Source organism: Ambystoma mexicanum, chromosome 11, assembly GCF_040938575.1.
Source record: "Ambystoma mexicanum isolate Mex_15411 chromosome 11, UKY_AmexF1_1, whole genome shotgun sequence".
Taxonomy (NCBI): domain Eukaryota; kingdom Metazoa; phylum Chordata; class Amphibia; order Caudata; family Ambystomatidae; genus Ambystoma; species Ambystoma mexicanum.
This window is the reverse complement of record NC_090934.1, coordinates 321,013,147-321,032,306: the sequence shown is the minus strand read 5'-3', so window position 1 is coordinate 321,032,306 and position 19,160 is coordinate 321,013,147.

Genomic DNA, 19,160 nt, shown 5'->3' with positions numbered 1-19,160 from the left:
CTGAATTAGATGGGGCAAGTAAAAATCAGGAAATGTTGAGAGCAGAATTGGATGTATGCCAAAAAGACATGCAATTAAAATGCAGAGACTTTGATACTCAGTTATCCAAAAGCAAGAAACAATTTGAAGATAGTGAGCAAGAATTGGCACACTTAAAAGCCTTAGTGGATCACATTAGGCAGGATAAAGATGAGGTTGTTTCAGAAATGCAGATTTTACAAAAAGAACATTGTGAAAAAGAAGGTGATCTCCAGAGTGCAGAACAAGAAATGATTAAAATGATTCAAGAAAGAGACAAGAGAAATAAAAAGTTCAATGAATGCCAAATGCAAATGTGCGACATGCAGGAGGTGATTAATAAAATGAATGGTGAAAACAACTATTTGCAAGATGAAGCCAACAGACTCCTTAAAAAGTGTAAGGACTTAAAACAGCAAATGTGCATTCCCAGGTCCCAGTAGAGGCGGCAGGGTACCACATTCAATGGAGTGGAGGTGAATTCTAGCTCTGCCCAAAGAGCTAGTGCTCCAGTGACTGGGCCGGTGACTGAACTTGGTTGCAGCGCCCTTGGGGGATTTGATACTCCCATTGGGGGCAGCCACCAATCTCATACACCTGAAAACAGGAGTGAATCACAAAATAGTGCAATTCCATGCATTGCAACAAGTAGCCCCATAAAAATAATGAAATCCATTAAACCCCTGATCAAACCATTTAAAAAGGGAGGTGAATGCTGCATTGAGGATCACTTAGAAGCGGTGCATGACATTTTTAAAGCACTCCAGATACCTAAGGAACAGTACAGACAATATTTTCATTTAACTTTAGATGCCCCGACGGCCAGCATCATAAGGGGATTAAATGAACAGCAGAATATGACATGGCTGGAGTTTGAAAAAGAAATTAGGCGTCATTTTTCTCCTTTTCAGTCATTGCAGGAGGCAAAGAAAGTCGCGTACACAATTACTGCTGGACCTAATATATCCCCTCGCCAATTTTTACAAGACGTAAAAAGAGCATTTTCTCGCTTTGATGTATCTTTTGACTCAAATTCCAATGAGTTTAAAACTGCATACTTCTATGGGCTACAGAAAGACATCATATCCCAATTGGTCCGTGAATTTGACCGTGACAAGTCCCTTGAATGGATTGTACATCAAAGCACAAAACTATATGAGGTACTCTATTGTCAGGGTAGAGAAAGTGAAAAAATAAAAGATACTAGACCTAGATCTAAAGAACCCTCAGCCACAGTAGGGGAAATCAGGTCAGCCAAAATGTCCCTTGAGTCTGCTCAAAGCCAAGGTAAAAATAATGTGACACCTGAACAAAGGGGTAATCAACAAAGATCGCCATTTCCTGTACCAATGTTCCAATCACATGATCCTAGTAATAGAGAGAGCTACATCAGCCCTAGGTATTTAGGGGACAGACCCCGGGTAGGATACCGGCCTGATATGGCAGGCATGAACAATAACCAGAGACAAAATCAAGATCAAAGAAATGATGGTCCCTACCAGTCATTGGGGACACAGAGCAGATTTGATCCCAGCACCATGATATATGGTAATCAGGATAGGCCCCGATATGTGGATCGATTTACTGATAATGGAAATCAACCTAGGGGCCAATACCCACAATCTGAGAGACAGGACATGAGGCAAAACGTGAACTACAGTCCACGTCACTACAATGATTCCCCACCAGGGGACTATAATCAAAGGATGGGCGCAACCCGCTCCCCTCCACAAATGAATCAAGAGTTCAGAAACCATCCCAACCGACATCAATCACCTGAGAGGTATCAGAATAGATCCAATCAGGGGGAAAACAACCAATATCGACCTAGGCCACAGAAAGAGGATCCTAGAGAGATGGAAAGGTTCCAGTGCCTTGAGGCCCAAGTGAAAATGTTAGCTGAGCAAATAGGAAAGCTCTATACAGCGCAAAAACAACCTTCCAAAGAGGGGGCTGATGGCCATAGCAATGACCGGGGGGCTTCCGAAAAGTGACTAAGTACTCATGATAACTGCAGTGCCAAAATGACAGATTGCTCTGATATAATTTTGCATAACGACTCTGAGATGCCTAATGGATTAAAAATGAAAGTACCAGTAAATGAAATTGTGACAGAAAGTGCAAATACTTCTAAAAAAGAGGTACGGTTTAACTTAGAGCTAAATAAAACAGTAAAGATTTGCACAAATGAAAAAGAAACATTAGGAATTCCAAAAGAACAAAGGAACAGATTTAGAAAAATGACTCATGCATGGGGAATACCAGTGAACAGGGAGTAAGTGGGGATGCTATAGCTCCTTCCCTGGGCAAGCAAAACAATGACCAAACACAGACAGAAAAAGGAAATACTCACAAGGAGGGTACAAGTCAATCACCTGAAGAATTCTTTGAGCCACATATTTTTGAAGAGGCTGAAAGGGCCGGTATTATACTAAATGATCACAAATGCACAGAATTAAAAAATGACAAATTGCTGAATGATGTTGTTACACATGTTCAGTTGGAGGATTGTAATGTGGTCTCTGATGTTACCCAGATGGATGGGCGAACAGTGGCCACACTCCAAAAAACCTCTGAACATGGAGAAATGAATAAAATCTCTCGCACAGAAATGGGTAAAAAGGAGGGAAAAATGTCTTTTCATTTACCAATGTGCTTAGCCAAAAGTGAAAAAGACCTGAGAAAGGTGAGCCCTGAAATCAGTAAGAATTCACATTTCTTATGTGTATTAGAGGAAGTTGAGGACAGATATTATGCACCCATCACTGTAGAAGAAAAATGCCACACCTTTGCTATGATTGACACTGGCGCACAGGCCACAATTATGTCCAAGGAGCTGGTAAAGAGTATCAATGAAGGGAGACCTCCACAGAGTGAGATCACAGTGAAGGAAAATCAAGGCCCAGTGCATAACTTTAATGGGGAGGAGGTGCCCATCATAGGTGTAACTGAGGTTGACATAAAAATAGGAAAGCACAGAATGAAACAAGAGGTATTGATCACATCTATTTGTGAAATTCCATTTCTGATGGGGACAGATTGCCTGAAAAGATTGTCTCCTCTCATAGATGGGGTGAATGGAGTGCTGTGGTCCTTAACCAAAAAACCATTGAGGCCTAAGAAACTAAAATCACAAAACAGAAATATAAATGAATGTCACACCGTTGCCAAAACAAATGATGCTGTGGAGGTATATCTCCAGAATAGCTGCATACCTAGTGTCACTGTCATATTAATGTGTCAAGACAAAATGCAGAGCGACAATGAAAAACTACCTGTACAAATATACTTGGACCCAAGGAACAATTGGCAGACTGCCATAGATGAGCACACATTATGTTTTTATCTAAAAGAGAAAACGTGCAAACAGAATATTGCTCCTAAAACAGATTCAGAAAAACACATTACCACTTTGGCAGAAATACACATGGAAGATGAGCAACCATGGGTTCATGTTGGTATAAATGATTATTTTAAAACAATAAAAGCCACTTTAGCGCTTGAACATGAAAGGAGTTTCATTAATGAGAAATTGTTGCAAAAAATAATGGAGTGGGAAGAAATCCCGAGATTTAGGATAAAAAACCAATATGTTTCTGGCTTGGACAGTCCAGACTTTGAAAACCGAATTGCAGGCAAATGCATGCTTAAAATTAGCATTGGGCAGAAAACAATTTACCATAATGTATGGATAGTGAGTGGAGCACAAAATGAATTTTACATGGGAAATGACATCTTGCACAGAATGTGTATGGTGTTAGATTTCCTTAATCAAAAAATATGGTCACGCCTAGGTGGTCCGGCACCTGAATTTGAAGACAAAAGAAGGGCTTATCATTGTGCACAACTGGTTCCTTATGCAATCGAATTACAAATGAGGAAAAATACTATTATCCCTGCATTTACAAAACAGTTTGCAATAACACTGAAATGCAAAAATGGACAGCAGATGAAAGGCTCTGATGCATTTTTATGCCTGAATGAATCCATAAAACAGCAAGGCCTGGATTATGAATACATTCCATTGGTAGACATTGGTGAGGGATCTGTAAAAATCATGGTAAATAATAAAGGTTGTCAGGATATTCATTTAGAGGAAAACTCCCCTTTAGGAATGGCCATACAAAGATCACATTATACGGCAGATTTAAATAACATGGTGATTGGGAATATTCCTGAAAAATATGTAGATGCCAAGGGCGAGTTGCCAGAACACCTGGACTCTCAGCCCAAAGGAATATTTAAAATTCATTCTGTGTATCCTTATGATTCAAATGAGACAGTGTGCTGCCATCAAGAGGATTGCATAATATTTGATTTAAATGAAAATGAAACAGAAAATCAGCCCATTGAAGTGGAAGCTGATATGCCAAAATATTTAAAAGTGGCAGCTTTACAAAAAGACACAGCCACACAGTTAGAAGAAAGCGCCGAGATTCCCTTACCAGAAGATTTTCCAGAATTTTCCAAAATGGTAGAAGAGCAGATCTCCTTAGCGGATGCATGTGAAAGCAATGAAGAGAGGGACAATCTGAGGGAGATATTTATGGAGTTTAAGGATGTATTTGCAAAATATGCTTATGATTGTGGTTTAACTGATTTACATGTGGCCACACTACCAGAAGGTTGTAGCAGAAATCCAGTGTTTGTACGCCAGTATAGACTACCGCTGGCATGTTTAGAATCATTGGCAGAGATTATTAAAAATTTGGAATCACGGGGAATCATCAGGCCCATTCATAGCACATCCAATACACCTATTTTAGGTGTATTAAAGCCAAATGGTCAATGGCGGCTGTGTGCAGACTTGAGAGAGTTAAATAAAAGAGTACCAATATCTAGATGGCCACTGCCATTCATTGATCAGGGCCTAGCTCAGGTACATGGTTCAAATGTATTTACCACATTAGATCTCACCTCTGGATATTGGTGCGTGCCATTGGCAGAGGAGATACAACATTTATTTTCTTTTACATTTGACAGGACTCAATATGCCTGGCTTAGAGCTCCGTTCGGGTACATCAATAGTGGGAGCGAATTTGGCATATTTCTGAGAAAGGCCATGCCGGATGCAGCGGAAAGAGGAACAATAGTTTATGTGGACGATGTCCTGATAAAAAATGAAAGCCTGAAAAGCCATTTTGATGAAATAAGACATGTACTTGGCCAATTGCAGAAAGCAGGCGCCAAAGTATCTTTGCAGAAAGCACAATGGTGCAAGAAAAAAGTGAACTTTCTAGGGCATGAAGTGACTGAACATGGGCTAAATCCACAAAAGAAGAAAATAGAGGCCATACAAAGATTAAAAGATCCTAAAAATGTGAAAGGAGTAAAAAGTTTATTAGGGATGACAGGCTATAACAGAAAGTTCATTGAAAATTATGCAGAAATCACTCAACCATTAACTAAACTGCTTAAACTGAATACTCCCTGGAAATGGGAAAAAGGGCAGTCTGATGCAGTGGCTAAATTAAAGGAATGTCTTGTAAAGGCACCATGTTTAGCATACCCCATAAAGGACAGGGATTTCTTTATAGAAATAGGTTTTTCGGAACATTGTATGTCAGCAGTGTTATCACAAAAACACGATTTGAATCACAAAACCATTGCATATGCAAGTAAGGCATTTTCCCAAGTTGAAATGAAATTTAATGAATGTGAAAAGGCCCTATTAACCACTGTGTGGGCGCTACAACATTTCCGCCCCATTGTTCAGGGAGAAAAGGTAATTATTGAAACAAATCATCAACCTTTGCAATTTTTAGAGAGTAAAAGAATTAGATCAGGTAATCTAGCGCAATCCAGAATCACTTCATGGACACTAGCATTACAAGGTTTTCCCGTAGAAGTGAGATATGGACAAAATAAAAGGAACCCAATTGCTCAAGGGTTAGCTGACTTACATGACTGTGCAGCTGAACAAATACCAAATGAAATGGAAGTAGAAACTAGTTTGCAGGAATTTGAACAATCACCACACAAAGCTTTTGATGAAAAAACATGCAAGGATTTGCCAACTGTATATGTGGATGGTTGTGCTTTTCACATTGAAAATGACAGTAATAAACAGTTAGTGGCAGGAATAGGAAATGTCTGGTTGAAATGTGAAGGTGTCCCCAGTATAGGGATGAGGATTGGAGATAGGAGCAGTCAGGTGGCGGAATTGGCAGCCATTTATAAAGCAATTGCTACTGCAGTTGATAAAAAGTTCAGTGAAATTGTCCTGGTGACTGATTCTGACTATGCACGGAATAGCTTTGTGGAGTATTTGCCTGGTTGGAAAGCAAGAGGCATGGTTACATATAACAAAAAGCCACTTAAGCATGGAAAAATGATACAAGCCATAGACAAATTGGTGTTAGAGAATGAGTTAACAATATACTGGAGAAAAATTCGTGGGCATTTAAAAACACCAGGAGAGGATAAGGAGGGAAATGATAAGGCAGACCACCTGGCTAAGATTGGGGCTCTGATGGGAGAATTGCTACCTATTGATTATTTAATGGGTGAAATACAAATTGATGCAGTCACACGTTCTAAAGCACCAAAGGAGGTAGATCAACCAGTGGTGCAGTGGAGTCATGACACGCCAGACCAAGATTTGATTGAGGCACAAAAGAATGATCAAATTTTGGGAATCTATTATAATCATTTGATAGATCCCGAACAAAATCCTTTAACAGAAAATGATTGTATGGGAAAAGAAGAGTTGAGGGTGCTATTAAAGAACAAAACACGAATTAGATTACAGGATGGACTCATGATTAGAGAGTCCATAACAGGACAAATACAGTGGGTAGTACCCCTTTCATTCAGAGGACTAATGCTACACCATGCACATGATGCCATAACCGCAGGCCATAGAGGTTCACAAAAAACATTAGAAATACTAAAAGATTATGCTTACTGGCCACATATGTCCCAAGATGTGGAATTATATAATAGAGGTTGTCTAGTATGCGCCCAATTTAAACCTGCTTCACCAATGCATAGAGCACCATTGATGAAAAGAGGCCTAACTCTCCCATGGTCAGATTTCCAAATAGACTATGTAGGTCCTTTAAAAAGGTCAAGCAGGGGACACTGTTATATTTTGAGTGTGGTATGTTTGATGTCGAAGTGGATTGAATGCATTCCTGCACCAGATTGTAGTGCGCAAACAGCAGCCACATTGCTGGTGAACCATGTGTTCTCAAGGTTTGGGTTGCCACAAAAAATTGAGTCAGACAGAGGAAGCCATTTCACAAGTACTCTAATGAGTAAGGTATGGCAAATACTAGGTGTGAAAAGGAAACTACATATCGCATATCGGGCGGCGTCTTCAGGTACAGTTGAAAGAAGCAATAGGTCTGTTGTGGATATTTTAATGAAATTTGTGGCAGAAGCAGGTTCCAGCTGGGATTTACGTTTACCGTTGGTTTTGATGGCAATCAGGTCGACTCCTGCCAAAGCAACAGGTGTTAGCCCCCATGAGGTCTTAACAGGTAGGAAAATGGTGTTACCACAACACCTACTATACAGAACACATGAGCAAACCCTTGTGAGTGCATCCACAGTTCATGAATATATTGATGAACTGAGGAGGCATTTGCAACATGCATTTGCTTTTGTGCAGAGAAATCTGGAAAGAGCTGCTGACAGTGCAAAATCGTATTATGATAAAACGACATCAGTAAAGGAATACAGTGTAGGGGATCAGGTATACAAGTTTAATTTTGGAAAAAGTAAACAGAAAAATTCTAAATTTCTAGCAGCCTGGCAGGGGCCATTTCGAATTATAGATAAGGTCTCTCCTGTAGTGTATAAAATTTTGAAAAATGAAGGTGAAACAGCAATAGAGCAGTTTGTCCATGTAAATCAAATCAAACCATGCCATCCCAGACATGGGATCAGGCAGCTTGAGCATGTAGAAACAGATAAAGTCCCTTGAACACAAAAAGAGAAAATAAATGGGTGTAATCAGGAGGCAGTGACAAAGAAGTTAAAAAGTTGATTGTTATGATGGCACATAAACACTGTAGTATATGTAAATATATATAATATAAAATAAATAAATAAATAAATAAATGCACATATAACGGAAGCTCATGGTTGGTGTGCAGAGAGAAAATTTATTAAATATTGAATGCTGTTTATGTGTGCTTGTTTTCTTTTAACTTGTGTTTAATTTCAGAAAAAAAAACGAAATATTTTTACCAAGCATGTTTTATTTTGGCAAAAGGGTGAGGTTAGTATTGTGCTATGTACTTAATTTTTTTATTTTCTATTTGATTTAGAAAATTAACATTATTTGGTCGGAGGTTCCGGGATCAGAGGCCACGGGAGACGATGGAGTCCTGGAGTCCCCTGGATGAAGACCAAAAGATGCCTGCCTCCAGGTGGAGGTGAAGACAAGATAACCAGAATGCTAAAAAAAGATGACTCCTATGGATCTAAGATTGCCAAGATGAAAGTGTACTCGAATGAAGCAAATAACATCGCTGGTCGGGACATATCAGAGGCAGACAAGAGTGCTGACATATGGAGTTCCACGTATTTATTATTTTAATTATTTATTTTAATTTGTTATATTAATTATTTGTTTTGGTTAGTTGTTTTATTTCATTGTTTTTAATTGACTTGAAAAATCTAAACTTAGAGTAATGCCACTTCCACTGAGAAGGCAAATGTAGAACATTTTGTAAACTAATGAACTCAGATGAATACTGTATTGATTGCAACTTTTTCATTGATGAACATGAATATTCATTTTATTGGATTGATATGTTGTGAAAAGAAGAAAAAGAACAAATTGTTTTTAGGAATTGGCTTGGATCGTAGCCAGATTCTAAAAAACAAAAGGAGGGTATGTAAGGATATTTGGCGTGTTACAGCACAGAGTACAGCACTACTGCACAGGTAGCAACCAGCACAGAGTACAGCACTACTGCACAGGTAGCAATTTTTTTTTGATGCAGCACCACCACAAGGGTGCGGTGCATTGCTATATGTGTTACCAGATTAACAAGGAAAGACAGGCTATTCAGTCAAAAACGATTTTAACATATAAGATGCAAATCTATTTTTACAGTTAAAAGCACACGTGCACATTCAAAAATGCACACTATTTTTCACCTGAAATGCCTATGGTGCGAGAGACACATTTGAAAATAATAACTAGCATTACTTACAACTAACCTGACTAATGAAACATAATCCACTAATAAAAATGTGTCTCCACTGCAGAATTAGGCCTATTCTGAAAGTGAACTTTTAAACGCACATCCATTTTTTTTATTCTCTGCTGCCCTGTCCACATAATTACAGGAAGCAAAAGAGCTCAAAAGAACAGGAAATCAGTTGGTTACAAAGTATTACTATAAAAATGAGCCATTGTGTAGAGAAGGAGGAGATGGCATGATTGATTCTGATTGGAGCAGCGTCATAGCAAGTATCATGCTAGAGGGAGTGATCAGAGTTTTGCTGGGGGGAGTTTGAGGAGAGAGAATGACAGTCAAGATTTGGCAGAGCTGGGAGAAGGACCTATTTTTTCCTGGTTGAGACATTCCTATCTGCAAAAGCTGAGAATTCCAGATAATAACCCCGGTTTGAGAACGGCAGGCGTTTGTTTTCACTGGGGTTAATCTTCAAGGCAGCCACATTCAGAAAGAGAACAGCTGAAGAAAACTCTGAACAGATAAGGTAATTACATAAGTGTGGGAGCTGAGTGTGTACGAGAATGTTCAGTCAGATTAGGAAAGGAGATTCCGGTGCCTTAATCACACGTTAATGTTGCAAATTGTGTTCTGTTCTCCGCCATTTTTTTCAGTGTATTACAGACAATGCTGTTAATGTGCTGTTTTATTTATTTCTGTAAAGAGTGAGATCGTGTTTAAATGCAACTTTTATAATACAGAAAAATATTTGAAAGCAGACGGGTGGTGTGTCTTCTATTTACCAATACAGTGCTGATGATGAGGGGAGATTTTTAAACAATGCAATTGTCATTTTAAGACAGATGTGTGCATGATCATATTCAGTATGGACAGTTGAGAGTGATTGTTTGTAGCATAGCTCGTTGGAGGTACATGAGCCAACGGGAAGAGGGACTCTCTGAACATAGTTCCCTACCGTATATAAGGTAGTGGAAAATACCACAAAATTACCACATATAGCTCTCTGTCGTAAATAAGTCAGTGAGATCGCCCATGGTGGCACACTAACACTAACACTGAAAATGTGGTATTCCTACAATGTAGGTCTGAGGTCTCTCTAGTGATTACACGAAAAATCTAAGCAAAGATAAGGGATTCTGGACATTGGGGCCACAAATAAAACAAGGGAATTATGCTCACCAAAATACCACCAACCACGGATACCAACCACGAATACCAAATATGCATGTCTGGGTGCTGAAATAATGCATGTCCACTGTATTATTGTTGCACATGGCCAAATCTGAATACAAGGAGTGATTATTGCTAAGTTATTTTTCGGCGGTAATAAAATACCGTCAGGCCCCAAAACTCCCCAAAATACCCTACAGAGGCCATGAGAACAATGGTTACCATGTAGAAGAACCCTTTTGAAGTGTACATGGTGTTTGGCACCTTGGCTGTGCACACCCACTCACCCAGTACTGGAGTGGGGTATCATGGAGGGGGGATGATTTGTTGCCGACGAGGTGAGTGTAAAAGGGCACCAACCATTCTTTTATGTTCCTCATAAACGAGTGAGCGTGTTCTTGATTCACTGAAAAATGTAAACAAGTATTTTTATGTGCTCATTTGTATTTTATTTAGTTTGGTGATGCTGATTGCACAAACAAACTACAAATTGTATACTTGAGGTTGCAACACAGTGTGTGAAAATCCTCTGTAATGTCCGCTGTTACTGGGGAATTTGGCACAAATTGCTCCAACGGCACAGGCTGTGTAATACTCGCCGAACACGCAATCCAAGCCTCTCATGAAGCAATCATGCAAACAAACGGTAGGCCACCAGCCTGTACCTCCTGTGGAAGAGAAACATACATACTGTAGTTGAATTAACCATATAAGTTTACCACCCTTACTTGAAAACGCATCCTGAATTCTATGGCATAGTGCCCTTACAAAAGTTACTTCATGGATAAATGAACTTGGGCTTTGCAGTCTAGACACATTACAAAAGTGAACACCCATTCAATCCATAACGGTTTGGGTCACAGAGAAATATTGTTTCTTAGTTGAAAGTGAAAGACACGTAAGCAATGAACACTCCAACTTGCAAAAAGCGAGAAAAATATATTCAATTTTCAGTGATCGATCAAAGTTACGACAATGTAGGAGACAAACAGGAAATGTTTGTCATCTCAGTGGTCAAAAGGACATCACATCTAGAGTACACTTACTCATTAATTGGAATGAGGGAGAACTGTTGCGCGAAGTTCGTGCATAAGTACCATCATAATCCTCAACACGGACCTTGTGGGGCAGGCTGCCCTGAAGTCAAGCAGCTCGGCAACGCATATCGGTGGTGTGTCTTTTTCTGATATGTAGGCCAAGCATCCATAGTTTTCTTTGCAGCAGCAGTTCTCCACCTCGTTTGGCATGACCTCGCAGCGATTGCAGGTACACCAGGTGGAAATGTCTTCCATGCGACTAGGCTCAGGCTCATGCTCTGGTGATTCATGTTCCAACTTTCGATTGATTCCCCATCGTTTCAGCATATTTCTCTTTCAATTACTTCCTCCTCAGAATACTCTGGCTCATACTGGTAGGGCTGTATTGTTGCGATTATACAACGCATTTTTAAATAAAACACAAGTAACGATTGAAATCAATATTAATGCTAGTGTAAGTATCTGTTTGAATGGGCTTTGTGCTATGAAGATAGCTGAACAGAGCAGAAACGAGTCACAGGCAATACAAAAAAAAGACAGTGAAGCAATTGAAAAAGCAACTCTGATGTTGTCTGATTAGAATTTATACTTATTGAATAAGCGTCCCGCCATTTCCATGGAGACACGTCAATAGCTTGCGCACAACACAAGACATGCATTGGTGTTGTGAAAAGGGACGTAAGCGTCTAGTGATGTCAGTTTCAGGGGCGGGTGATATGATTTACTGCCGCAAGGACACTTGAACTTAGGACGATACAGCAATGGATAAAATTAGCACAAAATGGCCGCACCCAACCCGTTGTTTTCGCATGTGTAAAAGTGATGAAAACTAAGGTAAGATGCAAAGGAACGATTTTTACGATCGATCGCAGTATGCTGAAAAACACATGCCCGAACGATCGGGACAATAACATTTTTTAGCACACTTTCGCTTTAAGTGAAAGCCAGCAGATTACAAAGCATCACAAATGATTTTCAAATTTAGAAGTCAAAATGCAACTTTATATACAGCCGGCTGATTTGGAACAGGCCGGTTAACTATTTCAATGCAGGTGAAAAGCATCACAAGCGTTGCTGAAGCAAGTAGGCAGTTACAAGTGCATAGATGAGTAGGTGGCAGTACCATAAAGGCTGGATGGGGAGGATTCAATGCAGCCGATCAGTACGCCAAGTGGGAAGTTCAAGAAGGGTCCGTAGGCACACTTATGCAGGCGAGAACAAGATGAAGTTTAGTTGGGAGGGTAAACGGGCTGCACTGGATGGCAGAGTCACAAAGTGCATGCAACCAGAGCGGTGCGTGGAGCAAGGCGTGGCAGCAAGGATGTAAATTCGGAAGGGAAATGAGGTTGGCTCATGGTTGGGGGAACATGAGCAATGCAGCAGCAATGCATAAGGGTAATACAGGAATACACTTAGCAATGCTGTGGGGATACAGACATGACATAGGCTGCCACCTGAGCAGGTTGAGGGGGTGTTTTGTAAGCGGTATATCGTAAGGCTACAGGGGAGGTCTGGTTTTGAAGAAGCACAGATGAGAGCATGGGACTTACCCAACAGTTAGCGGGTAAATAGCCATTGATGCTCAGGCATCTGAGATTGCACCGGGCAGGGCCCTCCCAGGCCAGGTCTGGGCCAGACAGGGTAATACACAACCCTTAGATAAGGCCCTTCCAGAGTGGCTGGCGTTCACCTGCCGGTTCCCGGGTCTGAGTGGGCTTACGGGATGCAGGCACCCAAGAAGAATCTTGATGGAGGCTGCTTAGTGTGCATCAGCAAAATGCCTCAGCCCAGAAGCCATGATGGAGAAGGCCTGGGGACAATGGCTATGCTGGGATCCTCAAGGCCACAAGGTCCTGCCAAATGATCTTCAGTGCTGCGAGGTAGCCTGGAATTGTGCCCTAGCCAGGTAATCCATGCCTCTTAGATGGAGGCCCTTCGAGGGGTGCCAGCGTTCACCTTCCGGCTCCTGGGCCCGGGTGGGCTTAAAGGATGCAGGCAGCCAATCGGGAAGTTTGATGGAGGCTGCTTAGTGTTCATCAGCACAATGCCTCAGCCTGGGTGCCATGATGGAGAAGACCCGGGGACAATAGCTGATCTGGGATCCTCAAAGCCACAAGGGCCTGCCAAATGATCTTCAGTGCTGCGAGGTAGCCTGTAATGGTGCCCCAGCCAGGGAATCTACAGACCTTAGATGGAGACCCTTCGAGGGGGGCCGACGTTCGCCCGATTGGCCTTGTGGTTATTACATGACTATCTTGCAGGCTCGGCTTTCCTATATTCTTTAGCCAATAGTATAGATGATAGCGCAACTTTCTGTTGTAAATGGATGTAATGTGAGTTCAGAGTAGTATGAGTATTTCGACGCACTCAGTACAGCAACCCAAAATCTTCACAATGTGAAGGCAGAGTTTAAAGTGTACCAGTGCACTTTTTTTTTAGATTCTGTACTACTACTTCCTTGCCACGATTTTCAGTTCCCCTACCACACGTTTTACCCAAAAATACTGATTTTAAATGATTGAATTGTCCATAAAAGCAAGTGCAGCCTGTCCAAAAATGTCATATTTACTAAAATGCTGAATATGCCAAAATCTTTCTTTTTTGTGTAAATCCTGCATCTAATGCCACGTTTGCATTCAGTGAGATTCAATGTAATGTGCTCTCTTTTCACCTTTGTTAGCTTCTAGTCGGCCGGCTGCAGTGCATAAACACAGACGTGGCAAAAGAAGTGGCCACTAAAAGCAACCCCTGGGAGCCTGTGTGAGTGCCGGCGAGAGAAGTAGAGAGAGAGCGGCCCGCCTGCGTGCCGCTCATTAAACACAGTGGCCCTCATTACGACCCTGGCGGAAATCGGAAAACGATGGCGGAAATGCAATACCGCCATCGAATAGCGCTCGGTGCGACTATGACCCGTCACCGCAAAGTACGAAGCCATTAGCGACACCGTAGTGAACGCCAACGCTAACTGCACCAAGTACGCGCGCGCGCGCCATGCCAAACCGTAAATACCACCATGGCGCAAGGGTACGCGAATTCCGACCCTAGCGGACATGTACCTAACGCCATCAAGCATGGCGGAAAGCACCATTCCGCCATGGTGAGAAGTACGGCATCGCGAATCAACCGTAAACGGCCCCACTGAGTGCCTGTACACCGCTCCCTGCCCACAAAGTACAACTCCCCGTAGGTGCAATGAAGTCACAATGCAACCAGTGAAATGTACAAGTCACTCATGCATGCCAACGAACAAAAGAATCACAAGAGGGGCCAATGGGAGCTGCAGGGCACAGATGGCACAAATACAGAAGCCATTCCAATGGACATGACCACAGTCCCCCCCCCAGAAACGCACGCAAACACAGGCACCTGTGACCAGCAATATTCCGAAAATCACAACATTCCACCAGTCCACCTGGCTGACCGGCATCTGTTACACAAAACCCAATCCCTCGCCCCTGAGCATGACAACATTCAAACAGTCATATTGGCAGCCCCCATCCCTGACCTCACTGGGCTCCGTAGGCAAACGCGCCCAGCACAGTACCACGCGACTATACTCCGAAGCTGGAACCCAATGCAGATCTCCTCACAATACATCGCTCCCCAAATAGGAATATGCCACATCACTCGCAAAGAAGAACGCTACACGGCCCATATCAGAATAGAAATTTAATGCACAACAAAATCACCAAGCCCATACAGCCATTAGTCCATGAACTCCAAAACACATATCACCATTGTGGGCTGCATCCGCAAGGAATGACCAGCTAATACTTGTGTGACGCCCTGTTCCATCATGGTACACAGAGCCACATTCACGTACGAAAAGGCAACATGGAAGCGCACAGAACCGCAGGGCCGTCCCAATGGGGAGGCACTAGTCCAGCTGAAAGGCCGAAATGTTGCTCCGAGCCACTAGTACTGCGTAAGGGCATGTGGCCCATTGGCGATCGTCCCATAAGATCGTAATGCTGCTCCACTGATTAACACGAAGCAGCAGGTGTCGGGAGTAAACGCCATCTGCAGGAGTGGCATACAGATGGCAGTGGCAAAAGGGGAGGAGATACCTGTCAACCAAAAGAAAAGAAAAAGAACAGAATGGCCATCAGAACTACATTCGAACAACTCACTTCAATGATCACACTAAATCCACAGTCATATGCATGCTAGCCCACTCGAAAGGATCATCACCACCCCAAAACCACTTGCGACTCATAACTATCTATATCGAGGTGTAAACACCATCACAAACGAGTGTACCTGTGCATGCGTCTGTCAAAACAGATTCCATCAGATGGGAATGTTAACGTGCATGGACACAAGTGTCTGAAGGCGCGTCGAGACAGGGAGGGCTCAACAAGGCCAGATAGACGATGGTCCCACTATGGCAGCCCTGCATCACATAGCGCAGGGGAGGCGGATAGATTCCAAGAAGCCCTGTACATGGCAAACCCTGTATCAAATCACCTGCCCATGCATCCATTAATCATTCCCTCATCCTGTTATAAAAACGCCTGAATATTTACTCACAAAACATTCGAAATTTCCATAGAGTCTGTGCGTTATGCAGCCTGCAAAATCCACAGTGCCCCAGCCCGTAATTCCAGTGTTGTGAAGTTACATGTATTTGGGAACGTCCGGCCTCATCGCCCACGTCACTATTGCGCATCCCAAACTATTCATATCAATCATTGCTTCCTCACCATGGCCCCTGTCTCAAGGACATTGAACAATAGAACGTTATATTTGCAGTCAGACCTGTGGGCATCTCCTCGCCGCTAGCTGAAAACCGAAAGCGCCGCCCTTCGAATTCCTCATTTGCAACATCACGTCGAAAAGGCATCTGTGGCCGTTTGAAATCACAAATTAATCCATCTAGTGCGGCTGTGTGTGAAAATGGCAACTGCCATCACCCACTAATGGGACGCCCCGCCCGTCGTTGCAACTCGGTACAGTGATGCATGAGGGCCCACCGTTACTCGAGTACTACGTTCCACTGACCCATCACAAGTCTGTTCGCGACTGCAAAGATTGTATGTGAAACAATGGGACCATAGCCGAATGTACATATCAACAAATGTTACACGGCCATCGGGTACAAATACATGATTGCAATAGCAAGATGCCATTCCTCGAATTGCAGCGTTGTGTGCGGGACGTGCTCGCCCAAAGGGGAGAGCAGCTTGCACAGGTGGAATGAATCACCACAGGTGGAGGCCATACAGCCTGAAAACACATAAATTGCACACCCAGTCTCCTCCCACAACCACACCCACTCCGAAATGCTACCGGCAGGACTCGCGATGTTGGCCCTGGGGGACCTGATAGCACTGCAAGTACTCCAACTCCAAGAAGAAGACGAACACCAACTACAACCGGCCGCACGGAGGAGACGCAGGAGGAGGAGGAGACCAAGGCAGGGCCAGCAAGGGCCGCCAGCACAGCCACTACCACCACGCAGGCAGCCCGCAATCCCACGCCTCCGAGCACATCCGTTCTACCTCACTGATGAGCAGATCCACACCCTCTACCGTTTGGACCGGGACACCATAGCCGCAATAGTGGACATGACACACGCTGACCTTGTCAGCATGATAGATAGCCCAACCGCCATCCCACCCCTACTGAAGGTGGTGTCTGTACTCCACTTCCTGGCCACAGGCACCTACCAGCACACAGTCAGACAGTTGCATGGCATTTCTCAGCCACTGTTCTCACGGACACTATTGCAAGTGCTCGATGCCCTCCTGCAGCACGCAGACGACTACATCTCTCTACCACGCTCGGAGCAGGAAATTACCAACACAAAAGTGGGATTCCATGCACTTGGCGGCATACCGGGTTGCATTGGTGCCATCGACTGCACCCATGTGGAATTGGTCGTCCCACATGCCATGGAGGCCCAGTACCGCAACCGAAAACAATTTCATTCCCTGAATGTACAAATGGTGTGTGACTCCAACAGGATCATTACACATTGTTGTGCCAGATTCCCTGGATCAACCCATGATTCTATGGTCTTGAGGAACTCTACTATACCACGCTACATGGAGCGACACGCAGGGAACAGATCCTGGCTACTCGGTGAGTCTCATTTCATGCATGATGATGTGGGGTATGTGATGCGGCAATGACCTGGCAGGAAGGGGGGGGGGGTGTGCGTACGTAGCAATGGCATTCCACATCATACGTTTATCGTCCACATACAGGTGATGCTGGGTATCCACTGAAGAGATGGCTCCTCACACCAGTCCGGAACCCACGGGACCAGCATGAGGAGGACTACAACCATGCCCACTCACGTACCCGTGTAGTCATTGAACAGGCATTCGGCCTACTGAAGACTCGTTTCCGCTGCCTCAGCAGGTCTGGCGGGGCACTCCTGTACCGCCATGAGAAGGTTGCAAAGATGGTCATGGCATGTGTCATGCTCCACAACATGTGCGTACGTAGAAATGTGCCCATGCCCCCTGACGCAGAACTGCAAGCACCTGATGATGGTCATGATGAGGGTGGGGATGTGGCAGCACCTCAAGGAGTCTGCGAGGCACCGGAGGGCCGTGACATTCGTCAGCATCTCATTGATGCATGCTTCTAGCACTCACGCCTGGTGGCTGATACATGGACACGGGACTCGTGGCACTGTGTGTGTCTGGTACATGCACAATATGGACTGTACGCCTATGATGGCCTAGTACACAAAGATCATTGTCCACACATCTCATTGGTTGATCGTGCACTGTTTATGGCATATGTGATATCATGTTGAACACCCTATCGACCCGCCACCCAAGTGAGCCCAACACACCCCCTCCACCCTCCTACCTCCCCCCCGAACACCAGTGTCCAAAGATGCTCATTGTCAGTGGGCTGTCGCTATTGCAAGCCCCCTCTGCGGGTGTCAGGGGCACCCCTGCCTGTGGAGCGCAGGTTCCTCCCAGATCTACGTTGGGGGCTGCCCTGGACGGAACTTGCAACGGATGATGTGTCTGCCTGCTCACGTCCATGCATGTCCCTAAGGGTTTGTGAGAGCTCAGTGAGCACACGGCGCACTGCGGCAAGTTCGGCACATACGTCTTTGGACGTCGCATGCAGTTCCCCCCTCAGGCTCTCGGTGCTTCTCTCCATTTGGACTCTCAGGCTCTCGGTGCTACTCTCCATTTGTGCCCTTAGTGTCTCTGTACTTCTCTCCATTTCTGCCCTGAGTGTCTCAGTTGATGTTTCTATGTCTGCCTTAGTGCGCCCACATTCATCGGCATGGTCCTTGAGGAGCGTGGCCAGTTGCTGCTGTTGCACGATTAACTGGTCTAGGGACTGTTGCCTCTGCTGGGCCATGGCCATTTGCGGGGGTGTCACAGAGGGGCTGTTGACCTCATGTTGCCTTGCCACAGGGCTTGTGGGGGATGGCCAGTCGTCGTCTTGTGGGTGCCCCTGCGTGGTATCCTCATGTTGTATGGGATGGGACAGACAGGGGGAATGGGACAGGTCATGGATGGATCTGACTTCGACATCCCCGTCTTCTGTGTCGGAGCATGCTGCCATCAATGGGGTGTCACCTATGGTGCTGCTGCCACCAGAGGCAGTGCCTTCTGTGGCATCCGTTGGGGGGACCTGTGGTGGTGGTGTTGTGGGCATGCTGGCTGCTGGGGTGCCTGTTGATGTTCCCTCCTCTGTGCTGCCACCTGATGTGTGCTGCTGCCGTGTCTTGATGCGTGCAGCTGAGGTGGAGGGTCTTTGGCCGTTGGTCTTGGCCCTCTTTGCAGGTGCGCTGGTAGGGGTG